Raw genomic sequence first — 27,955 nt, 5'->3', positions numbered from 1 at the left:
GTAACTCTTTTAAATGCCACACTTTGGGTTATTCTAATTCTCTGAGGCTCTTAGATTAAACCATTATGCAAATTCCATCAAAATAAGCAAATAACAGGTTATCCTTTGTCAACGTGGAATCTAGAAGCCCCCAAACTTGTAGCCTAGTAAGATTTGATGACCCCCAGGTTAGTTACCTAAAGGCCAAAATTCCCTAGTTTGACCTTGTCACATGAAAGTATCTCCCTGTGGGGAAAGTCCAACCTATGTAGTCTCAGACTAACAATAGACCTTGTTAAGGTCCGGGAATTCACCCACCACCCTGGAAGATCATGGACAATGCAATCAGACATGGAAAAGGCCCTTTGTTGAAAAAACTGATACGTGCATCAGTGGGAACCTCTGCCGTCAGAGTTCCAAGTTGCTTCTGACAGTCTGGGGTTTAAATACTTTTTCATGAATAACCTTTGTTGGAAAGTTGCTTTTTGCACCTGGGGTCTCGGTGCTGAATTTTATCAGGGACCTTGGACAAGCCCCAGCGCAAAGTCCGAAGCCTCTCTGTCTGCAGTGGTCTTGGCTAGGTTTGAAGTTTTATCTGTCTGTAGCAGGGCCTTTGCATTTTTCCTGTCTGAATTTCTCAGGGCAACTTTCAATTTAGATCTCCCTCAACCTTAAAGTAGTTTAGGTGGGGAGGGCTAATCCCATGAGGTATTAAGTATCTCTTTTGTCCCAATGGTTTCTCCTCATAGACCAAAATCCTTTGTGAGGTAGCCCAGCCCTTGGCTGGATCTTTCCCTTTTTCATTCATTTTAAAGCATTGTTATTCCTGTCTGGGAGTCCTCATTTTTCCTTGTTATCATTGTAAAGGCAATGAACTATCTTCTCATCCTCAGTCGCCATGTTCCTCAAGAAAGGTACTTAAGCTTCCCACTTTAATGGCTTTTTGGAGTTTTTCATCCATCCAAGTGGTGAAACTACCAGGGTTCTGTGATCAGAGAAAGCACAGAGTCAGGGGAACTCTGGGAGGGTTTGTGGCACACAGCTCTGAGTAGATGGCCTATTAATGCAAGCATTCCTTTTCCCTAATTCTGACTATTGTAATAAATCTGTATTTTTTCCAGTTTAACAACTTGAAATGAAATAACATGAGTAAATGCCAATTAAGATAGAAATGATGGTCAGTTCTCCATCTCTGAGATAGGGGTCAAATTATGAAATTTAAAAAAAATATTAAATCGGCCTTATAGAAATCCCACCTGGTCATAGTGAATATCCTTTGTGATATATTCCTGTAGTCTCTTTGTTAGTATTTTATTTAAGATCTTTGCATCAATATTCATTAAATAAATTAGTCTGTAAATTTTCTTTCTCTGCTTTTGATCTTACTGGTTTACATATTTGTGTAATTAAAATAATCTGGTAGGACTCCTTTGCTTATTTTATCAAATTATTCTTCAAATGCAATAGAATTCACTTATGAATCCATCTGACCCTGAGGATTTTTTGACAGATTTCAGCTTTGTTTGGTTTTTTAATAAATCATAAAGTTTAAATAGTCAAATAAAAAGATACAAAAATAGATATTTAAGTCAAGTACTAATTTCTGTCTTTGTTCCATTACTGGGTCACAAAGACTTGGGTTTCAAAGGATTATAGGACTAGAGAAAAAAAAAACAACACATTGAGATTGCTAGTATAATAAACCAAATATGATTTAAAAAAATAAAAGGTAAAAGGCTTGGTAAAAACAAACTTTTAATCCCTAAGTAAGGCTTTTTTTTTTAACTCATAAGCCATTTTCTAAAGTCAGAAATTGGTCTCATGAGTGAAGAATACTACCACTTTCTGCAAATTATTTTTCTCTCTTCATTATGGTTTAGAAATAGTCTAAGTATTTTGACCCTTTTGCTCATAACGTTTGGAGAAGTCTATCAGAACATTTTGGGGGAAACCCTCAAACTGAGAAGAATATAAACATATCTAATGTGAATATGATCCTCTTTGGACTAACATTTTTTTTGTGAAAGTGATAAATACAAATCAATGGGGAGTTCATTGATGGTCTGTTCAATTTCTTTTTATGAGATGACATAATTTAAGGATTCTCTTTCTTCTTTGTTAATCTAAGCAATTTATATTTTGTAAATATTCATCCAATAATTTCTTCCCTTTCCTCTTTATTGGTGGTAAGTTCACAATTTTCATTTTTGATACTGATTATTTGATTCTCTTTTTTCCTTATTTTTAAATCAAATTAACCAATATTCTATTTTATTTGGGTGTTTTTAATAGAACCCATATCTTAGTCTAATTTATTAGTTCAATAGCTCTTTTACTTTCTATTTTAGTAATTTTTCCAATTTTTAGGATTTCCAATTTAGTCTTACCTGGGGATTTTTAGTTTTGTTTTATTTTTCCTAGTTTTTTTTTTATTTGCATGCCCAATTCTTTAACCTAATTTTTCTCTATTTTATTGATATAAGCACTCAGGGATATAATTTCCTCCTGAGTAATACTTTGAATGTATCCCATAACATTTTATATGTGTCTCCTCATTTTCATTCTTTTCAGTGAAATCAGTGACTGTTTCTATGATTTGTTCGTTGATCCACCAGTTTTGAAGAATTAGATTATTTAGTTTCCATTTAATTTTTAATTTGCCTTTCCATGAACCTTATTGATTATAATTTTATTGCATTATAATCCAAAAAAGTTACGTTTATTTTTTTCTATTTTCTGCATCTGATTGTGAAGTTTTTATGCCATAGTGCATGGTCAATCTTTGTATATGTACTATGTGCTTCTGAGAAGAAAGTATATTCACTTTTATCCCTATTCATTTTCTCCAGATATCTATTAAATCTAACTTTTCTAAAATTTAATTCACTTACCTTACTTCTTTCTAATTTATTTTTTGGCTAGATTTATCTAGTACTGATAAGGGAAGATTGAAATCCCCCACTAGAATAGTTTTACTATCTATTTCCTTCTTAAGCCCCCTTAGTTTCTCCTTTAAGAATATGGAGGCTGTGAAGATTAGATTTGGCTATCTCCTGATTGTAACAATGAAGGTACTTAGATCTTCCTAGATAGTGAAGATAAAATTGTAATCCATGATCTATTTTAGATTTTAATCCCCAAAGTGTTAACTCAGTATTTAAAGCAGATCTAATGATTTTAACTACAAAAAGGTGTTAACTAACTCCAAAAATGTGTTAGCTAACCAAAAAGGTGTTAACTAATCACAAAGGGTGTTACCTAACTTAAAAAAGGTGTGAACACCCATTTCATACATTGAATGGGCAGTCTTGGAGAGGAGCATCTGCTGTGATTGGTAGACATAAAATTTAGGGGAGGTGTTACAAGAGGAAAAAGGTCTTTAAACAGAGGAAACAGAGGCACAGAAGGATGGAACAATAAATATAGAGAATTCAGTCACTGGAAGCTGGACTGGAAGACAGACACTTGAGGAGAGACAGACACTCAAACTTGGAGTGAAGACACTTGACTGTGGAATTTGACCCCTGGAGGAGCTCATGCAGGAGACCTCAGACTGCTTTCCTTTTAGACAATCACCATGTCGAGTGAAAGGCTGACTTAGGTTCCTTACCTTTCTAGAGATGTCAACCTCTGAGAAAGGCCCATCTTCTTGAGACTCCTTTCCCCTGACTGGTGCTTAGAATTCTTATCCCTGATGATTTTATCTGGCTCTGATGAACCCAGAGCATTATCTCTCTCACTCTCTCACTCTCTCCCCCGCCCTCTTTCTCTCTCTCTCTCTCTATCTCTATCTCTCTTTCTCTATCTCTCTCTCCCTCTTCTCTTACTTAATATCTTCCCTCTATTGCAATAAACTACCAAAAATTCCATTTACTTTAGTAATTCATTTGGGGATTTCGAAATTAAATCCCTGGTGAACACCAATTAAATATTCAGTTAAATCATAAAAATTTAGTAATGCTATACCATTTGGTACACATCTATTAAATACTGATATTTCTTCATTGTCTATACCATCATTAATCAAGATGCAATTACCTTTTTTGTCTCTTTTAATCAGATCTATTGTTACTTTAGCTTTGTTTGATATAATTGATATTTTTGCTTTTTTTTTTGTCTCAGTGGAAGCCCAGTAGATACTGTGCCAACCTTTAATCTGTGTGTGTCTAGCTACCTTAAATGTGTTTCTTGCAAATTACTTATGATAGGATTCTGGTTTATAATCCACTATGCTATCCACCTCTATTTTATGAATGAGTACATCCCACTTACTTGCCCCCTTCACACCTTCTTCCTGTTTTTTTTTTTAATTTTAAACATTATTTTTATTTGGTCAATTTCAGACATTATTCATTGAATACAAGAATCATTTTCATTTCCTCCCTCCCCTCCCGCCACCCCTCTCTTAGTCGACTTGCAATTCCACTGGGTATCACATGTGTTCTTGATCCGAACCCATTTCCATGCTGTTGGTATTTGCATTAGGATGTTCATTTAGAGTCTACATCCCCAATCATATACCCTCGGCCCCCGTAGTCAAGCAGTTGCCTTTCTTCAGTTTTTTTTTCTTCCCACAGTTTGTTCTCTGCTTGTGGTTAGTGTTTTTTCTCAAATCCTTGCAGGTTCTTCAGGGACATTGCTTTGACACTAATGGGAAGTCCATTACGATCGATTATACCACAGTGTATCAGTCTCTGTGAACAATGTTTTCCTAGTTCTGCTCCTTTCACTCTCCATCACTTTCTGGAGGTTCTTCCAGTCCCCATGGAATTCCTCCACTTTATTATTCCTTTGAACACAATAGTATTCCATCACCAACATATACCTCAATTTGTTTAGCTATTCCCCAATGGAAGGGCATCCCCTCATTTTCCAGTTTTTTTGCCACGACAAAGAGCGTAGCCATGAATATTCTTGTACATGTCTTTTTCCTTATTATTTCTTTGTGATACAAACCCAGAAGTGCTATGGCTGGATCAAAAAGTAGGCAGCCTTTTAGCGCCTTTTGGGCATAGTTCCCGACTGCCCTCAAAAATGGTTGGATCAATTCACAACTCCACCAGCAATGAATTAATGTCCCGACTTTGCCACATCCCCTCCAACATTCATTACATTCCACAGTTGTCATGTTAGCCAATCTGCTAGGTGTGAGATGGTACCTTAGAGTTGTTTTGATTTGCATCTCTCTGATTATAAGAGATTTAGAACACTTTTACATGTACTTATTAATAGTTTTGATTTCTTTGGCTGAAAACTGCCTATTCATGTCCCTTGCCCATTTATCAATTGGAGAATGGCTTGATTTTTTGTACAATTGATTTAGCTCTTTGTAAATTTGAGTAATTAAACCTTTGTCAGAAGTTTTTGTTATGAAGATTGTTTCCAATTTGTTGCTACCCTTCTGATTTTAGTTACATTGGTTTTATTTGTACAAAAACTTTTTAATTTGATGTAGTCGAAATTATTTACATTTTGTGATTCTTTCTAAGTCTTGCTTGGTTTTAAAATCTTTCCTTTCCCAAAGGTCTGACATGTATACTATTCTGTGTTCACCTAATTTACTTATAGTTTTTTACTTTATGTTCAAGTCGTTCACCCATTCTGAATTTATCTTGGTGTAGGGTGTGACACGTTGATCCAAACAGAATCTCTGCCACACTGTCTTCCAATTTTCACTGCCATTTTTATCAAATAGTGGATTTTTATCCCCAAAGCTGGGGTCTTTGCGTTTGTCATAAACTGTCTTGCTGAGGTCATTTACCCCAAGTCTATTCCACTGTTTCTCCTTTCTGTCTCTTAGCCAATACCAAATTGTTTGATGACCACTGCTTTAAAATATAGTTTGAGATCTGGGACTGCAAGGGCACCTTCCTTTGTACTTTTTTTCATTATTTCCCTTGATATCCTTGATCTTTTGTTCTTCCAAATGAACTTTGTTATGGTTTTTTCTAGCTCAGTAAAAAAGTTTTTGGAATTTCAATGGTTATGGCACTAAGTAGATAAGTTTGGTTAGGATGGTCATTTTTATTATATTGGCTCATCCTATCCATGAGCAGTTAATGTTTTTCCAATTGCTCAAATCTAGTTTTAGTTGTGTGGAAAGTGTTTTGTAGTTGTGCTCATGTAGTTCCTGTGTTTGTCTCGGCAGATAGATTCCCAAGTATTTTATATTAAGGTGATTTTGAATGGAATTTCTCTTTCTTATTATTGTTGCTGAGATGTGTTGGAGATATATAGAAATGCTGATGACATGTGGGTTTATTTTGTATTCTGCAACTTTGCTAAAGTTTTTGATTATTTACACTAGTTTTTTAGTTGATTCTCTAGGATTTATTAAGTAGAGCATCATGTCATCCTCAAAGAGTGATAGCTTGGTCTCCTCATTGCCAATTTTAATACCCTCAATTTCTTTTCTTCTCTAATTGCTACTTTTAGTGTTTCTAGTACAATATTGAATAATAAAGGTGATAAGGGGCATCTTTTTTTTCCTTCCTGATCTTATGGGGAATGCATCTAGTTTATCCCCATTGCAGATGATGTTGGCTGATGGTTATAGATAGATATTGTTTATTCTTTTTAAGAAAGATCCTTCTATTCCTATATATTCTAGGGTTTTCAATAGGAATGGGTGTTGTATTTTGTCAAAGGCTTTTTCTGAGTCTATTGAGATAATCATGTGATTTTTGTTGGTTTGCTTGTTGATATTGTCAATTATGTGAATGGTTTTCCTGATATTGAACCATCCTTTTCTGATATGAATCCTACCTGGTCATAGTGAATAACCCTCGTGATGACTTGCTGGAGTCTTTTTGCTAGTATCCTATTTAAGATTTTTGCATCTATGTTCATTAAGGAGATTGGCCTATAGTCTTCTTTCTCCATTTTTGGCCTGCCTGTCTTTGGAATCCGTACCATATTTGTGTCATAAAAGGAATTTGGTAGAACTCCCTCTTTGCATATTATGTCAAATAGTTTGTATAGTATTGGGAATAGCTGTTCTTTGAATGTTTGATAGCATTCACTCGTGAATCCATCAGGCCCTGGGGATTTTTCCTTTGGGAGTACTTTGATGGCCTGTTCAATTTCTTTTTCTGATATGGGATTGCTTAAGAATTCTGTTTCTTCTTTTTTTTTTGTAATATTTTTGTAAATATTCATCCATATCACCTAGATTGGCATATTTATTGCCATATAATTGGGCAAAAGTGTTGTTATTGATTGCCTTAATTTCCTCTTCATTGGAGGTGAGTTCTCCCTTTTCATTACTAATACTGTTAATTCTATTTTCTTCTTTCCTCTTTTTTATTTGATTGACCAATATTTTGTCTATTTTGTTTGTTTTTTTCAAAATACCAGCTTCTAGTCTTATTTATTAGTTCTATAGTTCTATCACTTTTGATTTTATTAATTTCTCCCTTTATTTTTAGGATCTCTAATTTGGTTTTCTTTTGGGGTTTTTTAATTTGTTTGCTTTCAAGTTTTTTGGTTTGCATGTCTAATCCATTCATCTCTACCCTTCCTACTTTGTTAATATATGAACTCAAGGATATAAATTTTCCCCTTAGTACTGATTTGGCTGCATCCCAAAGAGTCTGAAAGGATGTCTCATCATTGTCATTTTCTTCAATCAAATTATTAATTGTTTCTATGATTTGTTCTCTGACTAGTCAATTTTGGAGAATCATATTATTTAATTTTCAATTAGTTTTTGATTTAGCTCTCCATGTACCCTTACTGACCATTATTTTTATTGCCTTATGATCTGAAAAGGTTGCATTCATTATTTCTGCTTCTCTGTAATTGTATGCCATGTTTTTATGACCTAGTATATGGTCAATCTTTGTGAATGTGCTATGTGCTGCTGAAAAGAAGGTGTATTCCTTTTTGTCCCTATTCATTTTTCTCCATATATCTACTAACTCTAATTTTTCTAAGATTTCATTCACCTCTTTTACCTCTTTCTTATTTATTTTTTATTTGATTTATCTACATTTGATAGTGGTAGGTTCAGGTCTCCCACTAGTATAGTTTTACTATCTATTTCCTCCTTCAATTCTCCTGGTTTCTCCATTAGAAATTTGGGTGCTATACCATTAGGTGCATACATGTTGATTAGTGATATTTCCTCATTATCTATACTCCCTTTTATCAGGATGTATTTACCTTCCCTATCCCTTTTTATCAAGTCTATTTTTACTTTGCCTTTGTCAGATATCATGATTGCAACTCCTGCCTTCTTTCTGTCAGTTGAAGCCCAATCGGTCTTGCTCTGCCCTTTAATTCTGACCTTGTGAGTATCTACCCATCTCATGTGTGTTTCTTGTAGACAACATATGGTAGGATTCTGGATTCTAATCCACTCTCATATTCATCTACATTTTATGGGTGAGTTCATCCCATTCACGTTCAAAGTTATGATTGTCACTTTTGAATTCCCTAGCATTTTGATATCCTCTCCTGGTTCTGACCTTTCTTCTTTTGCTATATCCTTTTAAGGCAGTTGTTTACTTTTAGTCAGTCGCCCTATTCCCCTCCCTTCATATGCTTCCCTTTATGGCCCCTCCCTTTTTGTTCCCTTCTCGTTTTTTTAGGGGCTGTTAAGTTCCCTCCTCCTCCTCCTTCCGTTTATTTTTTGAGCTCCATCTTCCCTCCCCCTCTTAGTTTTCCCTTCTTCCTCACCCTGTAGGATAATGTAGACTTCATGATCCCAATGGATCTAGATGCTCTTCCCTCTCAGTCTTGATTTTACAGAGAGTAATATTCGAGCACTCTCTTCATCTCCCTATTATAAGAATATTCTTCCCCTCTGCTTCCCATGTGTATCTTTGTGTGACAAAGATTTTTCTTTTTATTTTATTTCTTCAGATATCTCATAGTACCATCATTGATTCCCTTTCACCCTTTTTTCCATATCATTTTATCGCCTTTAATGCCCTGATATTTTCCTATGAATGACTATTCTATTTACTATAATAATGAAAATATTTTTGAGAGTTACAAATAATATTTTCCACATATATTAATATATATATATATATATAACATATATATGTATGTATGTATAATTTGATCTAATTGTAGCCCTTAAAGAAGAGAGTTTGAATAAAAAAAAAGAAGAAAATTTTTCTCCTTTTCCCTCTCTTTCATATTTACCTTTTCATGTTTCTCTTGATCTTTGTGTTTGGATATCAAACTTTCTAGTTAGTTCTGGTCTTTCCCTTACAAATAATTGGAATTCTTCTATTTTGTTGAATGCCCATACTTTCCACTGGAAGTATAGAGTCAGTTTTGATGGATAGGTGATTCTTGGTTGAAGACCCAGTTCTCTTGCCTTTCTGAATATCATGTTCCAGGCCTTGAGGTCTTTTAGTGTGGAAGCTGTCAGGTCTTGTGTGATCCTGATTGTTGCTCCTTTGTATCTGTATTTTTTCTTTTTGGCTTCTTGTAGGATTTTCTCCTTAACTTGAAAGCTCTGGAATTTGGCAATTACATTTCTAGGAGTTGTTTTCTGGGGGTTTAGTGTAGAGGGTAATCTATGAACTCTTTCAATGTCTATTTTTCCCTCTTGTTCAAGAACTTCAGGGAAGTTTTCTTGGATGATCTCTTGGAGTACGTTGTCAAGGTTCCTATTTATTTCTGGCTTTTCAGGTAGACCAATGATTCTCAAATTGTCTCGCCTTGCTCTGTTTCCCTGATTTGTCACCTTGTCAGTGAGATATTTTATGCTTTCTTCTATTTTTCAGTCTTTTGACTTTACTTTATTAATTCTTGCTGTTTTGCAAGATCATTTGTTTCAATTTGCTCAATTCTTGTCCTTAAGGCCTGGTTTTCTGTTACAATTTTTTGGTTTCCTGCTTTAACCTTTTGGTATTCAGCTATGATTTCTTCATTTTTTAAACCATTTCCCAATTCTCTTTCCAGAAGGCTTCGATCATTTTGATAAGCTCCATTGGCTATTCTTCCAGGTCTTGTGGACAATTTGTGTTGATGGGTTCTTTGGGGTTTTGCTTTTGTTTGAGTTTCGTCCAGTATTTCCTCTGTAGCCTGGGTTTTTCCTCCATAAAAATTCTTAAGGGTTACTGCCTTCTTTTTAGGATTTTTGGAAGGATTTTGAGGCTCCTGTACATGATTAGCCATTTTTCTGAATGTTTTCCCTTCCCTCTTTAGTTAGAAATCTGAGTCAGCTGATCAGGTTTCCTGTGTATGGAATGAAGGAGCAAGAAGTTTGCCTGGGGCAGGCTATCTATTCTCTTCAGTTCTTTGTAGCTCTTCTTGGTGCCACCCTCCCAGAGGCACTCAGGGTCTGTGCTCTCCTGCCTGCCTGGGTTTCTGGTCTAGCTGCTTTCAAGGGTAAGTCCCCAGGGGATCCTACTCAGCTCACTAGGACCCCGAAGTGCCCCCTGCTAACTCCAGGAGCACTCCTCACTCATTCACTGGCTCTGGCGGGTGCATTGACTCTGGATACCTAAAGTCTGCACTCTCTCTCACACATTAATATTTTCCACCTAGCTGCCTTTAGGGATGGGTCCCCTACTGTCCTAGTCAGCTCCCAAGGACCCAGCGGTGCTCCCTACTCACTTCAGAGGCTCCCCTTGCTTGTTCGTATTGGCTTGCACTGGCTCTGGCTGTGGCGGAGGGTGGATTGGCTCGCATTTGGGTGGAAGTCTTTTCACCCACTTATAGACTAGAAAAGCCCCAATCCCACACACCTTCAATGCTGCACCCCATTTCACAGCTCCTCTGCTCCTCTGAAAATTATCCTTAAGGTCTTTTGGGGTAGTCCTTGTTGGTGTGTGCTGGGGTAAGTAAGCCTCTTTTAGATTGCTGTCATGCTTACCTGGAAATTCTTGCTGTTTGTTTTTGAGTCCTGCTTTTCAAGGTGGTTTTTAGAGATTTATTTGTAAATATTGTCAGAGTGGTTTAGGATTTTGCGGCTACTAAGATATCATCTTGGCTCTCCCTCTCCCCACCTCCCATGTTGTTTTTTTAATGTTTTTAGGCAATGGAATTTATCTTACACACTCAAAATGTAATCTTTGTATGGGTATCTTTCATACTTGGAAAAGAATGAAATGACATTACTTGTAATGTCTTTGGACTTTTCCACAAATGACTTAAGTGAGGCAGAGCTCCACAAAGTCATAGGCCTTATTTTTTATTTTGTGAATTTTAAAAGTATTCCACCCTACTCAGACAGTACTTTAGAAGATCTGATTTATCTATCTCCTGATTAGTAACAATGGAGATACTTGGTTTAACAGAATCAAGTCTTGAGAACTATATATTTCTCCACCCTACTTAGTTTAACAAGGTCAGGAATATCTGCATCATATTCAAGGATTAAGTATTTGAGAAAATATACTTCAACAGACATGTGCAGAAACAGCAGACAGACCTCTGGGCTGTCCTAAGTCAAGCTAAGCTAACATTGTTACAGATGAGATGCAGGAAAGTGACTTAAAACCATCTATATAGGGCAAGTCACTTGCTCTCTGGCCTCTTTTCCCAGAGAGGTGTCTCTGGCTGGCAGCGTGCTAAGTGTTCCAATATCTTGGCGTAGTGGCAGCTATTCGTCTAGGTTTTGGTTGTGAGTTTGCCCTTGAGCTAATTCAGGTTCAGACATCTTGGCTGAGCCCTCTTGGAGTTTAGGTTGATTCCTTCCCTTTTTTTCTATCCAAAACCTTACCTTCTAGAGTCTCTAATTTTCCGGCCCGGCACAAGCCAGGCAGGAAAAATCCTACACCCTTTTTCTTCTCCTTTCTTCTTAAATTTCTTTCCACTATATTAATTAAATCACCATAAATTTCCAGACTGACTTGGGTAAATTTTTTTTTGTTATTTGGGATATCCATGGTGGCCAATAATTAATATAGTTTAGGTCAGAACATTAAAATTATCCTTTACACTTTGCATCATCCAAGTCCAGGTGCAATACAAAAGTCAATATGATTGATGATGATTTTAGATTCACTTTTTGCTACATATCTTCAATTTCTATCTGAGTTCTAAGTATTCCACAGTGCCTGCTTTAGTTGCTTTCATGGTCATTGAAGCAAATTATTCTCATCTAGTCCTTCTGTTGCATAAAGTCTTCACATGCTTGGAATAGAAATCTCTCTAATTCACTGATGAGTTTGAAGATTGTCATTTATCCTCAACCTGGTTTAATCCATATGGCAGGATGATTTGCCTTGTTGTAGCCACTATATGTGGTAAAGTTTCTTGGAGCTATTGGTGAGAACTAGATGGCAGGTGGACAACAAAAGAGGAGCAGCAGCTATGAGTAAGTTTTTACAAACCTTCATATGAGTGGAAATAATCTTCTGAATACCTCACACACCTCACAGATACATTGGCATATATCATCAATTTGAAAAGGCCTTCTGTTGGACTTTATGTCTATAATTAAAGAGTCAAACTATGTAAGTTCTGAGAAAAAGCATAAGAGAAAGAATTTGTAGAGTTGTGTTCAAATTCCACCTCTGTTGATTAGGATACTGATTTTTTCAGGCATAATAATTCTTAATTGCTATCTCCTAAGTTCAAGAGGTTGTAAACTACACTGTTTCACACAATGATCCTTCCAATGAAATCCCAGATTCCTTACATATTAAAAAATGTATTTGAAATATGCATAACAATTTTCAAGATTTTTGTGGCTTCTTAAAATTCTCAACAAAAGATTGTATCCTATCCCTAGAGATAAACTTGGATTTGTTCAGGTCACAGAGACTCATGTCTTTAGCACTACAAGTCCAGAAATCTTTAATCTTATCATAGTGTCCTCACACTTCTCCCCATTGATACAGTATTTATGATACTCATACTGCTTCCCTTGTCTTAAGATTTTTAATTACTCGGGGGGGAAATCCTTCATTAGTTCCCTTTATTATTTTCCCTAGAATTATGCACAGTGCCTAATAAATAGCAGATGCCTAATAAATATTGCTTGGATGAATTACTGACTTTCTGGTCCTCCATTCCCCAGCTCAACTGACTGCAGACTCTTTTAACCATCAAGACTTACTCTTTTCTCTGACTATTCAGAGCTCCCTTAATTCTGAAAAGTCATGAAAAAGTAACTAATATTTCATCCAGTCAAGGTTAGAATATCTTATAATTTATCCAAGTTAAATAAAGATCTTCATATTTCTTGAAAGCCTTAAGAAATAGAAACAATTGTTGAACTTTTTTTTTTTCCTTAATGGGATCAGCTTTGATTCATACTCATTAATATCTGCAAGTAGCTTACTCAGGGAGATCATACATTGTTGAAAATGAACTTTTCCTCACACCTTTACAAAAGTATTTTGAAAACATAGTCTTCTATGTATTATGAAAAATACTATGGACAATTAACCCAAAGTAATCCTAAATCAAGATAGTCATAAGAAGATATTTTCTCTTTCATAATACTAGTATATTTAACATGAATAAATCAAATGGGATACATAAATAGAACAGTGAAAAAATGAAACAAAAATAGAAGCACATATCTTTTAGATGAAGGGAGACATTTAACTGGCTAAAGTAGCACTATTGTAAATCAGAAACTAAATTTTGATTATTTATTGCTAAATGTAGGATTCTTAGGAAAACTACTTACATGAGTTTGATAGAGACAATTGCATTCTTTCTCTTCTCCCTCTCCACTGTAGATCCACTATGCACATTTTAAAAAATGATTATGAATAAAACATAAAGACACAGTTGTGATTCAAATCCCACAGTATAAACTTTCAATCAGAAGGTTCATAAAGAGCGTGCAATCCCTTTGGCACCTTTCTCAGCAGAGATAAGACAAGTCCTTCTTCTACCCCTATTGTCTATGATAATGAAACCTACTGTTCTTCACAGGCAAAGTTGATAGTTTCTCATTTGAGTTAAGCTAATAAGGGAAACATTTCTCTTGACCTACTGTTGAAATGAATTGCTCCTGGGGAGACAGAAGACTAAGCTAAAATTTAGCTTGGATTTAGATTGGAACTTTATATATACATCTACCCAAATTCCTTAGAAGTCCAATAGGCTACCAAGACCACTAACAGTGGCTTAAAGTTTCTCTACTCCAATCACTTGACAGGAGGGCATATTATAGGAAACGAGAACTGACCTTCTCGAGCTCTAAAAAATCAAACTATACCATATGATTTCATAGTTTAATCTATATAACTTTATTTACAGTAGTAATTTCTTCTATAAAAATTTGTAACATGTTGTTAGAACCTCTCATTTATCAATTATGTACTACCAACTACATTTAATTAAAATTTTATATGTTACAACTAGTATATTTGTTGTTCAGTCATTATAATTATGTCTGATTCCTCATGATCCCTTGGACCTCTCTCCATAGGATCTTCATGGCCAAGACACAAATGTGGTTTCCTTCTCCAATGACAAATGGAAGATAAATGACTTACATAAGATCACACAACTACCAAGTTTCTGAAAGAATTTTAACTAAGATCTTCCTGACTCTGCCTCCAAACCTGGTGCTCTGTCCACTGTGATACCTAGCTCACCTATTAGTCCTAGTGTGTATTTATATGTATACACAATATGCATACATGTATGATTATGTAACTATATTCATATATATATATATAAATATATGCTATCTCTCTTAATAGAAAGTGGGCTCCTTGTTCCATTTTGAAATTTGTGTACCCAGTGCCTCTAATTGAACTTGATGCAAAATGAGAACTTAATATTTGTTGTCTGATTGATCATATCAGTCATAACTCCAAAAACAATAGACTTCTTGTGGCATGGAATAAGCCACACTTTCGTGTGGTCCTACAAATGAATTGCATATGATATTCTTATTTTTCCCATATGCCTCTAGCTGTATTATTATGTCTATTACCTGATTTCATATCACTTTACACTGTTTATTTACTTCTAAAAATTATATTCGTACTATCTTCATGGACAAGACAAAAGATCTCTGTATTTTATTTGTTTTTCACTACATTGAACAGGAATATGTCACAAAAACAAAGGTTGGCAAAAGCAGCAGTCTTTCAAAATGATACACATGCAATTTGGTTAATTATTTTAGTTTTTTAGGAAGTCATAATTTTAATGGATGTATGATTAGTAATTAGGGAAACAACAGTTTACCTGTCAAATACATGAAGAAGGAAAGATTTTATGACTAAACAAGCAACAGAGAATATTATGAGTTGTAAAATCAATTATTTTGATTACCTTAAATTTAAAAGGTTTCCTTTCTTTCTTTTTCTTTTTTTTGGTACAAACAAAACAATGTAACCACGATTAAAAAGGGAAACACTGATGAGGGGAAATTTCTTACAGCAAATTTCTCTGATGATCTAATTTCTCATATATATAAGTAACTAAGTCAAATTTATAAGAGTCTAAGCCATTCCTCTTTTGACAAGTGATCAAAGTATACAAACAAGGAATTTTCAGATGAAGACATTAAAACTATCAATAACCACATTAAAAATGTTCTATATCACTATTGATTAAAGAAATTTGAATTAGAACAATGCTGAGGTACCACCTTACACTTTATCAGATTGGCCAATATAACAGTAAAGGGAAATGATAAATGTTGCAGGGAATATGGCAAAATCAGAGCATTAATACATACCATCTCCAGAAGTGGGTGCAGGGAAGGGACAGAAGGAGACATTTTGGATCTTAAAATAAAAAAAAACATATTGAATATTATTATTGCATGTAATTGGGAAAATAAAATATCAAAAATATCAATAAAGCATTTTAAACGCATGTTAGAAATAGGAATATTTGTCAGCTTAGCAAAGCACTTTTTAAAATTGAAAAAATGCTTAAAGTAACAATTGATATGTTTTCCTCGGAGGTTTGAAATAGCTTTACTTCATATCTCCATACATGAAGGAAAAAAAATCCTTCACATATGGATCTTTGATGATAAAATAAACTATAGATATTTAGTTAGATTAACATGGCCATTTCTTAAAATGTTAGGTGTGTCCAATATTTCATGTTAACTGAAGTTGGGTGCTGGAGAAAATCCAGGCTGTTGAAGGACAAAAAGTGGAAGGGAGGAATATTAGGGAATTTTAAAAAAATTGATTTATCATTTTAGAGACAAGATGGCAGAGTAGAGGCAGAAAATCTCTAATGTCTCCCAAATTTCCCTTCAGATAATGTTTAAAAATGGTTCAAAATGAATTCTAGAGTGATACAGTCAACAAAGGGATGGATTGAAGCAATTTTGAAACTCAAGGCAGCTTCAAAGTTCAACAAAAAGGTTTATTTCAAAGGGTGAGAAGGAAGGTCTCTCACGGTGGAGTGCAAGCTACACCTGGAAAACCAGAAATGAGGTCCTAAGTCCTGGAACAAGTCAATACATTGGTCCCCACCTCCGAATTTCCCCCACCATAAGTCAGCAATGAAATATACCCCCTCTTCCATGTCCAAAATCTGGATTCAACTCATCCGTAAAATTCTGAGTACAAGTCCAAGATTGTAGAGGAGACCAATACAATAGCAGAAAGTGACTTCCAAGATATCATGGGTGGTTAAAGGAGTTTAGAAAACTGGTCAGAAGGAGATTATGATTGACTCTTTCCTAGCTGTGGGTTGAAAACTCTATTATATTGCCTAAATGAAGTTAGAGGATGCAGTCCCAGAAGAAGTGGAAGAACTAGCAGGAGCAACAGCTCAGGTTATGGTTCCAGTGCAGAAAAGAGTGCTTTTGATTACTCAAAACCACAGCAGAGTCGAGAAGAATATTGATCACACCTCCCCTTAGATCACATACCTTGGAAGAACTTAAACTTGCACACCCACAAAACTTTCTCTGAGGGTAATGGCATGAGATACCCGAAGTTTAGAAGAGTGCTTCCTCTCCCCAGGAAATATATCCAAAATTTAATATCAAGTTAAAAGTAAAGAAAAAGGCTAGCAGAATGAGAATATACCTAAGAAATAATCTGAGTAGAGAAATTTATTATAGTGACAGGGAAGATGTAAACTTAGAAGACAATCATACAGAAAAAAGTACATGTAAAGCCTCAAAGATAAATATGAATTTGTCTCAGCCCGAAAAAACCTAAGATAGGTTTTTAAACAATCAAATAAGAGAGGCAGAGGAAAATGGAAAAAAGAAATAAAAGTGATACAAAAGTCAACAGCTTGTTGAAGGAGGCACAAAAAATACTGAAGAAAATAATACGTTAAAAAACAGAATATGCCAAGTGGTAAAAGAGGCACAGAAATCCACTTAGAATTTCTTAAAACAAACAAACAAACAAACAAACAAACAAACAAACAACCCAGGCTTAACAAAATGAAAAAGGAGGTATAAAAATTTAATGAAGCAAATAATACACCAAGAATTAGAATTGAAAGTGGAAGCAAATGGCTCTGTGAGATATCAAAGAAAAACAGAATCAAAAGAATGAAAAGGTAGAAGAAAAATATGAAGGAAAAACAACTGAATATGAAAATGGATCCACGAGAGAGAATATCAGAATTTTCAGATTACCTGAAAGCTATAATAAAAATAAAAAGAAGTGGTCTATCACTTTACAAGAAACTATCTAGAAAATCTTTGATATTGTTGAAAAAGAGGATAAAATAGAAATTTAAAGGATTCAACATTAAGATCCTAAACGTGATCCTAAAATGAAAATATTCAGGAATATCATAGCCAAAGTCCAGGGCTCCTAGACCAAGGAGAAAATTGGTAGTGTTTCTTTTGTTTTTAGTGTAATTTATATTTCTATCATAGTCTGCAGGATTTTTTAATTATTAAATAGCACACCACATACTCATGTGGTAGAGTCCAAAGATGTTGTTTTGATATTATCTTTAAGAATAGTTCATTTTCCAAGTATTAACAGATCTGTTCCATTTCAGAGTTGCTCAATTTTTTGATAATTTTATATATTCTTTCACAATCATCTATCTTAGTTGGAATTTATGTGAAAAACTACAAATGCACATTAAAAAAAAATTGAATTGCATTTTGCTGTTTTTCCCTTTATGGGTGGTGCCCCTGTCCTTAATCTTTACTCTTTTTCCTGTGTAATATTTTGAAATAAGACTGTGTTTCCCTTTCTATTATTATGTCTTTTCATAAGGCATGGAGAATAATAAATTACTAAAATATTTTGAATGTTTTAGTTTCATCATTATGACAATTGGTTTTGAATTAATCTTTCCTAAGAAATGAAGAAAGTCATTGTTTTTACTATTGTCTATGCTTCACTTTTTAAGAATTAACAGTTTGTATATAGACACAAACCTAAAGGTGATATAGCATGTTGTGTCTTCACTCTAAACATATACATGTTATATATGTGTGTTTATGCATATGTAAATATATAACATCCATACAATGAGGCATCATAAGTATACATTTGGTGGGGATAACAGGTGAGGAAATTTCTTCTGCCAATGCAGGTGAATTGGTAATTAATTTTGAAATTGTGAAATAGAACAGAAACACCTGACTCACTTGTTACTTACCAGGGAAGACCATGATTGGTCATGCAGCAAAGAAGGAGATGACTATCAAATTTTCATAAAGACACAGAGACAACCAATGAAAAATTAGGAGAGATAGTAAGGCAAATGGCAGTTGGTCACAATGAAAGGGAAACTGAAGAAAAGAAAATGTCTTGGAGAAGAAGATGGGGATGAGAAAAGGCAGAAGATATTACTCATATAACCTTGAATTAGAATTGGGAGAACTAGGCAGCATGATGAACATGGAGTCTAAAACATTTTGGAGTACGGTGAGGAGTCCAAGGGCTCATTTTTTATCAGTTTTGTTTGGGAAATAGAACAACTTTTAATTGTGCCATTCTTGTTTCAGTTCATTAAAATAGCTAAATCATCTCAAAGATATTGGAAAAACTTCAAAGTTACATTTCAAAGTTATCATCATCTTTTTCATTTTGTGCTGGTCTGGAGCTATGGAGGTCTTTCTCTATTTTATCTAGCATTTATATATCATAGGAACAAAACTTTCACAAGTAGTGTCTAGATAGTTTCTCCTGATTTGGCACACATTGTCCAGTTGTGATTTTCAGTTAATATATGATACAATTTTTAAATTATACTTCTCTGAACTGTAGGAAATTCATATTTAATTTCCAGGATTCTCTTTATGATCATATTTCTGGCTAAAACATATTCAACTGACTAGATGGGGGGTGGCTAGAGGTATCAGAACAAGATACAGTTTTAACACAGTAGGTCAGCATCTTTTCTTTATAGTCCAAAAGATTTTCCTGGAACACTGATGAGTTAATCGGTTTGCATAGTATAACACTATTTAAATCAATACCAACTTTAAGGCAAGCTTTCTTTCCACTACACCACATTGCCAATATCTATGTTCATACTTCTAAATTTTGATCTAACCAATTATTGATATGGCTATGCACTAAGAGATGATTCTTAAAGCTGTTACATCTGTATCCATATTCTTTTTTTGTCTTTGTATCCCTATGCCTAGTAGAATGTATGTCACATAGTAGGTTCTCTGAATATACAACTACTGATGGATTGAAAGCAACTGGTAGCAAACAGCATAATAGCATTAAAAACATCCATATTTCTAAGTGATTACTATATGCTAGGCATTGTGCTAAGCAGTGGTGATACAAAGAAAGCCATAATTTTTTTTCAAAAGAAACTTACATTCTAATGGGTAATCTAACATGAAAACTGTGTGTATGTGTCTATCAGAAAGAGGGCACTAACAGTAAGAGAAACTGCAAAAAGCATCTTGAAGAAAGTAGAATTTTAACTGAGACTTGCAGGAAGCCAGGAAGCAGTGATCAGGAAGGAGGGAATTATAAACATGAGGAGATAGTCACTGAAAAGGCAGGACAAAAGCATCTTGGCATGCATTTGTATTCCCAAAGTGCTTAGCTCAATGCCTAACACATAGTAAATGCTTAATAAATGCTTGTTGACTTGTGAAGAACAAGCAACTGGTGGGATTAGGAAAGGCTTGAAAGGAGGTGACACAAGATAAATCTGGAAAATCTACAGATTTTAAGGGAAAGAGATAAGGCAGCAATGAATTTCATGAATGGAAAACAAGAGGGACAATATCCTGTGTGAGGTATATCAAAAAGAAGTGTTTGTTTGGACTAAAGAATGTGTAAAACTGAGTGAATAGGCTGGAAAAGGTTATCAGCAATTGTCATGTTTATCAGCACTTTTGTTTTCTTATCTCTTCAGCTGACCAAATTTTACCCAGTTAGCCATAATACATCTTAGTATAAAATAGAGTTTTAAAAAATGTCTGTCATGGATATCTAATAATTGCCCAGGGGAAGACTTTTCCCTCCCATTAGAGCTACTATCCATCAAGAATGATTTTTCCTAATTTCCCTACCACAAAATCCACTATCACCTTGTATTTAAAAAAAAAATAATGAGACTATATCTTAAAAGTTAGCTCACACACACCAAGTTGTGTTAGTATCTACTCCTGTTGCCTTCAAAAATGGGTTATTTCAATAGCTTCCTGTTTTCACTGCTACTGTCCCCTCTATCTAATCCATCTTCCTCAGAAATGCCAAATTGATGTTCCTAAAATACATGTCTAAACTTACCACTCCCATATCTTTCCAAGCTGATTACAAGCTATTTTCCCTCTGGCTCTTTATGTTCCAGTGTAACTGGTCTACTTACTGTTTCATTTCCCATTTCCATGCCTTTGCTTTCCCTGGCTGTCCCCCTCATCTCTCTAATATTTTCAATTCTCATCTTTGGTTCTTGAAAACCCTAAGTAATCTCAGAGCTCAGTTCATTTACCATCTTCTACAGAAGATGTCTTTTTTCTTTTTTTTAATCAATTATTACTGTTTCACAAAATTTCTTTGTATTTATTTAATTGGGGTTTTCTGGTTCTGTGATTTTATTAATATAGTGTGAAGAGTGAATCAAACTTTCTTTGTCTATGAATAAGAAACTTTTAAGTTAATCAAGCAAAAACTTAAGTACTCCTACTTAGTACCTTACCAGTCACAAAGTATGAGAGTTCACAAGTCACAAGTGACAGCTCCGGAGGCTACTGCACCCCTCCACCCCCTCACCCCTGGCAGTGATAGGCAAATTGAAAGACTATGATTGGTTCCTGTAAAGTAGGGGAATGACAGGAAGAGACCTCAAGAAAACTGCTTTAAAAAGGCCAACTCAAAGATTCTCTCTGTGTTGATGAGCCAGACTGAAGGAGGAAACTTTCCCTTGATCCTGTGTTGTCTTGTGGTGGTGAGTGGAGTGATTCCTTTCTTGGTTCTTCAGTGAGGAGACCCTCTCCACTTGTTGGATCTTTAGTGGAACACTCCCTTCAGCATGACTTCTGATGAGATTCTTGGCAGTCTTAGCCTCATGTGCACTAAAGGTTCTTGGCAGATTCTTCAGTGTCTCCTGGTTCTTCTGATTTTGCCTTCCTAATCAGGACTTTGGATTCTGATAAGATTTGCTTCTTGATTCACATTTGTGGTCTGGAGACATTAGGATAACTTAAGGTGTTTGTAGCTAGGCAGTACTTTCTGTCTCTTTATCTACATTTTTCCACTTTCACCCTTTCCACCTCTTTATAAATAAAGCTGCTAAAAGTCATTTTGACTTAAGCTGTAATATTTGTAAATCAGCAACTACAATATACTTTAGAATTCTCATATTTAACATAAAACCTAAATTTAAATTCTTACATTAAGGAACTCTCTGGGTAAAGAAACTCCCCTATACTTGCTCAGGGTCACACAGCTAGTAAGTGTCTGATACCAAATTTGAATTCAGGAAGATGAATCGTACTGATTCCAGGTCCAGCACTCTATCCATTGCAATATCTACCTGCTCTGTTTATCAAATATGATTAATAACTGTCTAATAAATTGCCAATATTTCATGAATGTCTTGCTTGCTTGCTAAAGCACTATCATATGGATGATTCTAAAATAAATGAATTTTTGCCCTTTGTCTATGAACTTTCTATATAGAGATCTAGTCACCATTAGGAAGCATCAGTGTGTGTCTTTTTTTGGAGGATGTAGAATTCTATAGAAATCAAAAACATTTGCTAACACATCACTGTAGAATTTAGCAATATAAGTTTACGCAAGATTTTTCTCTTAAAATAGTTAATTAAAATAGGGACACATATCAGTATTAGTTGCTAATGCAAAGGTCTGTAAATAGGAATGAGCAGATGCCTAGCTGTGAGTCAGAATAGTGAAACTAACCCAGATCAAAAGAATATATATCCTTGGCATTTACTATCACTCCTGTCATTTTAGCAGCAATATCTAGTGTTCTTCATCCTGTGCCATAGATTTGTTTATTCCTTAATTGTTCTCTGCTCAATGGGGTCTCCAGTGAACCTTTGAATAATTAAAAAGCACTTATCTCTCTAGACCTTGAGCTTCCAAACTTGCTGAACTGACACAGCTTGGGAAGTTCATCATCATATTTACAGTTGCAGGATCAGTAGACTCAGGCTAGACAGTGATTTGCTTTCAGTTCTGTTAATTGCTTTGACCAGTTTTTGTGCTCTATTATCAATTTGGTACCTTTTGCTAGCTACTAAAAATATAACGATTATATTCCAATGTGGATTGGAGGAAGAAGAGGGAGAAGAGGAAGAGGAGGAGGAAGAGGAGAATGATTCTAAGAATAAAATAAGGAGGTACTTTTCTAAGCCTGACCAGTCAAAATCATTTCAAACTACTAGTGAAGGAAAAGATTACATGAATGATTTAAGGTTGCAAAGTAAAGAACAATTTACTGAAAAATGCAAGAGAATAGGTAGGGAAAAATGGAAATTTGCTATCTCTTAGCTAAGAGGTAATAAAATAGATTTTTTTAAAAGGGGCTGGTGAAGACAAAATGATAAAAATGGAAGGTGGTTAGAAGACTGAGCTCTTATACTCATTTTGATTCTCTATGTTCTCTGGAAGGATCTTTGAAGTGAAAAGAAGAGAACAAAAATGGAAAATAAATATTTTACTCTAACTAGACAAACCCCAAAAAGAATAGATTCTAGGTATGAAGTATGGGAAATGATTACATAATGTTTATTATTGCAGAGTGGAGAGGGATTTATTGGATTGATACACAATAACAGGTGAAAATCATGTCTTGGACATAGAAATAATACATATAGAACTGAAAGGAACTACAGAGGTTGTATGGGAGCCATTTGGTCTAAGCCTTCATCTATGGAAACTAAAGTCCACAGGGGGAGAGTAACTTTTCCAAAGTTTCACAGATACTCTCATAAGGGGGAATTGAATATTAAGGACCTGATTGAAGTCAGGGCTCTTTCCATTGTACCATACTGACAAAACAGTTCCAATCTAGACTTTGTTGTTCATGTCTGCTATATTTTAATAAGGACATCGTGTTGGAAGATACCTCCACCATCATTTCCCACAAACCTTCTCATTCAAGAAAATGCCTCCATCCTTATAGCCTCATCCTCTGAATCTGCATATTGAGGAAGTGACCTGTATTCACTCCTTTATTCCTCTCTGGGATCTAACCTTGGCTCTGCTGACTTCTTTAATATAATTAATAAAATTCCATATGCACTTCTAATCTCAACAACTTTTATTTAAGTCATTTAACCTTACTTAAAGGCATTGTTATCAAACACATTTAATGCATTTTTCACCTCCTTTAAAGGCTGCTAATCTCCCTGTCACTTAATGATCTCAGGTGGAAGAAATGGTATGATTTGTTGTCCAGGATGCCATAGATTATTTGTTTAGGAAGGGTCTGAAGTATTTGACCTCCAAGAACTTTTGAAACTCTGAGATTCTGTGGTACTATAAATCCTCTATGATGCAAAAAATTGTGAAAAAATCTGTAAAAATTAAGCCAGAATGTTACTGTATAGGTAAGTGAATGCATGAGAATAAACCTGTTATTTTCATAAGATATTTATTTGTTTTTTAATTTCACATCTGTCAAAACTAATTTTGTTAGAGAAGCAAAATAAAATATTTGTGATACCAAACTAAATGTTAATAAATATTTTCATAACATTGATAAACTATACAAATAGCATCGTGGTAAAAATGCTATTTCATTAATTATAAGTTTATTCATCCACTTATATTTTAAAATATAATTCTCAGCTATGATATTGTGTTATTCTATCATAAATAAATAAGACATAGCTAAGGAGAGAATAAAATACTAAACAAAGGCATCATTAAATAGTAATAGATAGAATGCTGGCCTGGAGTCACGAAGACCAGTATCCAAATCCTGCCTCTGACACTTACTATATTCACACACACACACACACACACACACACACACACACACACAAATCTCTGGACTTCATTGTCTGCATTTAAAATGGAAATATTTTTACTTCCTTCAAAGGGTTGTTATAATGCTCAAATGGTATGATACATGTAAAATTTAAGTTATAAATGTCAGTTATTACATTGCCTTCTCCAAGACTGAGCAGATTGCTCTTGACAATCTTTCTTAATATGAACATTTTAAAGTAATTTGTTCTGAAAAACATTTTTATTAATGGGGTTTGAATAAATTCTGAATTGTATCTCAAGATTTAACAAAATATATGTATCCAATGAAAGATAAGGCAATGATAATAAAAAGTCATATATAGATCTTTTAAAATTCTTACTCTGCATTTTCATTTTTATTTTTTAATGTTATTTTGAACCTGAAATCAAAACATAGTCACATAAACATTTTATATGATCATTTATGTTGGAAACTATAAAGCTATACATTTATGACTGTATACATAAATTTACACACACAGAGAAATATAAGTATGTATCTGTGGAGAGGAGCAGCACTTTTTAGACATGATTTCTAACATATATTAATAAATAATATCAAAGAAGTACACAAAACATGATTTAAAAAGTTAATATAAAATATTCATATTCCTTGAATTTTATAAATAATTTTGCATACATTATTTTTTGAGAATTTTGATTGTGTTGATGATCTGAAATATATGGAGTTTAAAGGAAGACAGCTTATTGAGTGCTGGAGATAGGAGGAAACTTATAAGTGGTTAAAGAGAGTAGAATTTTCCAACCTTTCTACATTGACCAGTGAGCCAAGATGAATGAATGAATGAACTTCAACCTAATCCTGGAAAGAATGAGCAAGAAGTCTATGTCATCAGGAGCAAACCAGATCCCAGTGCTTGTCAGAAGACAGTAGAAGTAGGAGATTAAAACATAAAATGAAGGCAAGTTCGAAACATATGAACTAGGTATTCCAGAGAGCAGAGTGGAAAGGGGTAGATGGGGTTTTGTTGAGATTTTTTTTTTTTTGTAGAAGGATTGAGTGAGATGGAAATAAGGTATTGGTTGGGAGGAATAGAGAATGGATTTTGTTTGATAACCTACAAAAGTTTAGAATCACTGGATTGTAAGGAGTCTTTTTTTCCTTCAAAGGTTAGAGACTATGTGGGAGTCTGCATAATAGGAAATAGAATGTACTTGCAGTAGAAGACAGAGATGATGAATGCTGCAGATGTAGATATCGCAGGGTCTATTGCTTCTTTCCTTTTTCTTTTTTCCACAGAGGAATTATATTACATTAGTTATTTCTTTATGTGATACTGTATAATACTGATGTGTTATCTTATAATGTGTCTATTGTATTATCTTATTACATCATGTCATATTAGTTCATTAAAGTACACTGCATTGAATTATGTCGTGTCATGTCATGTCTTGCTATGTCATATCATATCATATCATGGAAATTAGACCTGGATTCAACTCCTGCATCTGACATAAATTGTCTGTGGATCTGGGCTAGTGAATCTCAGTGTTCTAGGGAACTCTCTAAGACTATATGGTGCAGAGGAGGAATTAACTGTTTCTTCTATCCATGAAATCATATGTCTAGTCCTTATCCTTATATCATGCTTTATCATATTAAATCAGATAATATTATATATGTTGACATTGTTGGTAGGAGTATTCTGGAGCAGTTCTCACTGAATCCCAAGAATTGATTGTTAAATTCTGTGTCAGAATTTCTATTTCAGAAATCATCAAAAGACCCAAATCAGGATTATTTTTTAATTTTTCTAGACTTAAGAAAGTGTCAACAATTCAGAAAGTGTTACCAATTCAGATTTAATGTAAACAAGTGTTCTGCACATTTTTCTAAAAATAATTAAGCATTTACTAAAACATTTCAGTAAAGTACAGATGAATGTACAAAGAACTGGGAATTGGTAGGACTCAAGTTCATTCTTGGAAAAGTAATTTATTTTCTTTTAACTTCATTTTACTGAAAGATAAAATGAAGGGCTGAACTAGATAGCCATTTAATGTCTGCTAGCTCTGAATCTATGATCTTTAATTATATAAAATATTTCTAGCCTTATACTTTAAATCCTATGAGAAGCCATTTGTTAGGTAACTTAAAATACATTTTTAAAAGCCTCTAAGAATGCTTTTGGTTTTCCTGTCTTCATTTCTTTCTTATTTTTTAGAATTTGTATTTATAGACTATATGAAGATTAATGCTAATGTAACCAAACAATGATTCTCAAAATTCCATGGCAATCAAATCTTCCTGGGTACAAAGAATTTTTAATAACATTAACCTATGAAAATGCATCCAACAATAACAACAACTGAGTAGTTTACCACACTAAATGTCATTCAGTACCTCAGATCAATGTTTGTTGCAGGTCATTAAGAAACTAGTAAATAAACTATTTTACTATGATGCTAATATAAATTTTCCATGACAGCAGTGAGTGATATCCTGCTGAAAAATGATAATGTCACTGCAACATGTCCTTAGAGCACAGCAATTACTGATACATTCAAGAGTGTATGTGGCTTGAAGTTTAACTGATTTGAATATGAAAAGCTTTCAGTAAAGTTCACATTCCTCTGTGCAAAAACCACGTGTCATATGAATAGGTTAGCATGAACTACAGTATCTGTGAAAATATTAAATCATTTTTTGATTCTTAGGGTATTATGCTAGCTTCTGCTGCAGCACAAGATTCCTCTTCAAAAGCTACAAAGTAGCTGAATTATTAAAGCATTTCCTTAGTGTCATCATTTACAAGAAAATGCAGGAAATTGGAATTGTCTCATAGGTTAAATAGTAAAATGCCTCAGAAAGACTATCCAAACCATCTAATGCTAGCTTAGAAAATACACCAAGGAAATGAAAAATGACAAATGAACAGTTTCTTTCTGATGCAGAACTGTAATGCAAGAGAGTAAAACCACACTGTATTTATAATTTCAGGCAATGAATCGGCACCTACACTAATGTCCAGCTCTGATGCTTGATTTGCACATAGAGGTGAATCTGTATCCATGAAGGCTAGACCAACAAGGCAAAAGGTCTATAAATTCTGATCAAGAGTGAAAGACATTAAGTACAGATGGACCTCGTGATAGACTACATGTCTGTCTTCTGAGGACTAGACTATTTTAATTAAGAAGCACCCATCACTGGAAGGTCGCCTGCAAAATGATGATTTTTTAAGCCATAGCAACTAATTAAGATGCTCTAATAAGATGTAGAGAAGATTATATAGTATGCTCTGGTGGAGTAAGAGTCCACTAAAATGAAATCACACATCCTTGAGGCACTGAAGAAGTTATCCATTTATGTATATCCTTCCATGAAACAGAATAGAAGAATTTTTAATACTGGGATTTATAGATATTGTATAGAATGTTTTGACATTAAAATTTAAAAAATCTTTAGAAAATAAAATAAAATGTTATGTCTTGATTAATATTTGCAAGAAGGTAATAATGAGTAAATGTTAGGTATATATTTTTCCTTGTTTACTACTAAATTCTGTTTTCCTTTTGCCCCAGCCAATATTCCATTATAAAATTGCATTTTTAGATTAATCACCTTTTTTGCTCAATCCATTAGCACTATTCCTTAAGAACCCTTCCATCTCTGTGTTCCACACATTATAATCTATTTTATT

The sequence above is a fragment of the Monodelphis domestica genome, chromosome 4 (genome assembly GCF_027887165.1).
Source record: "Monodelphis domestica isolate mMonDom1 chromosome 4, mMonDom1.pri, whole genome shotgun sequence".
Lineage (NCBI taxonomy): Eukaryota > Metazoa > Chordata > Mammalia > Didelphimorphia > Didelphidae > Monodelphis > Monodelphis domestica.
This window is presented reverse-complemented; position numbering follows the sequence as displayed.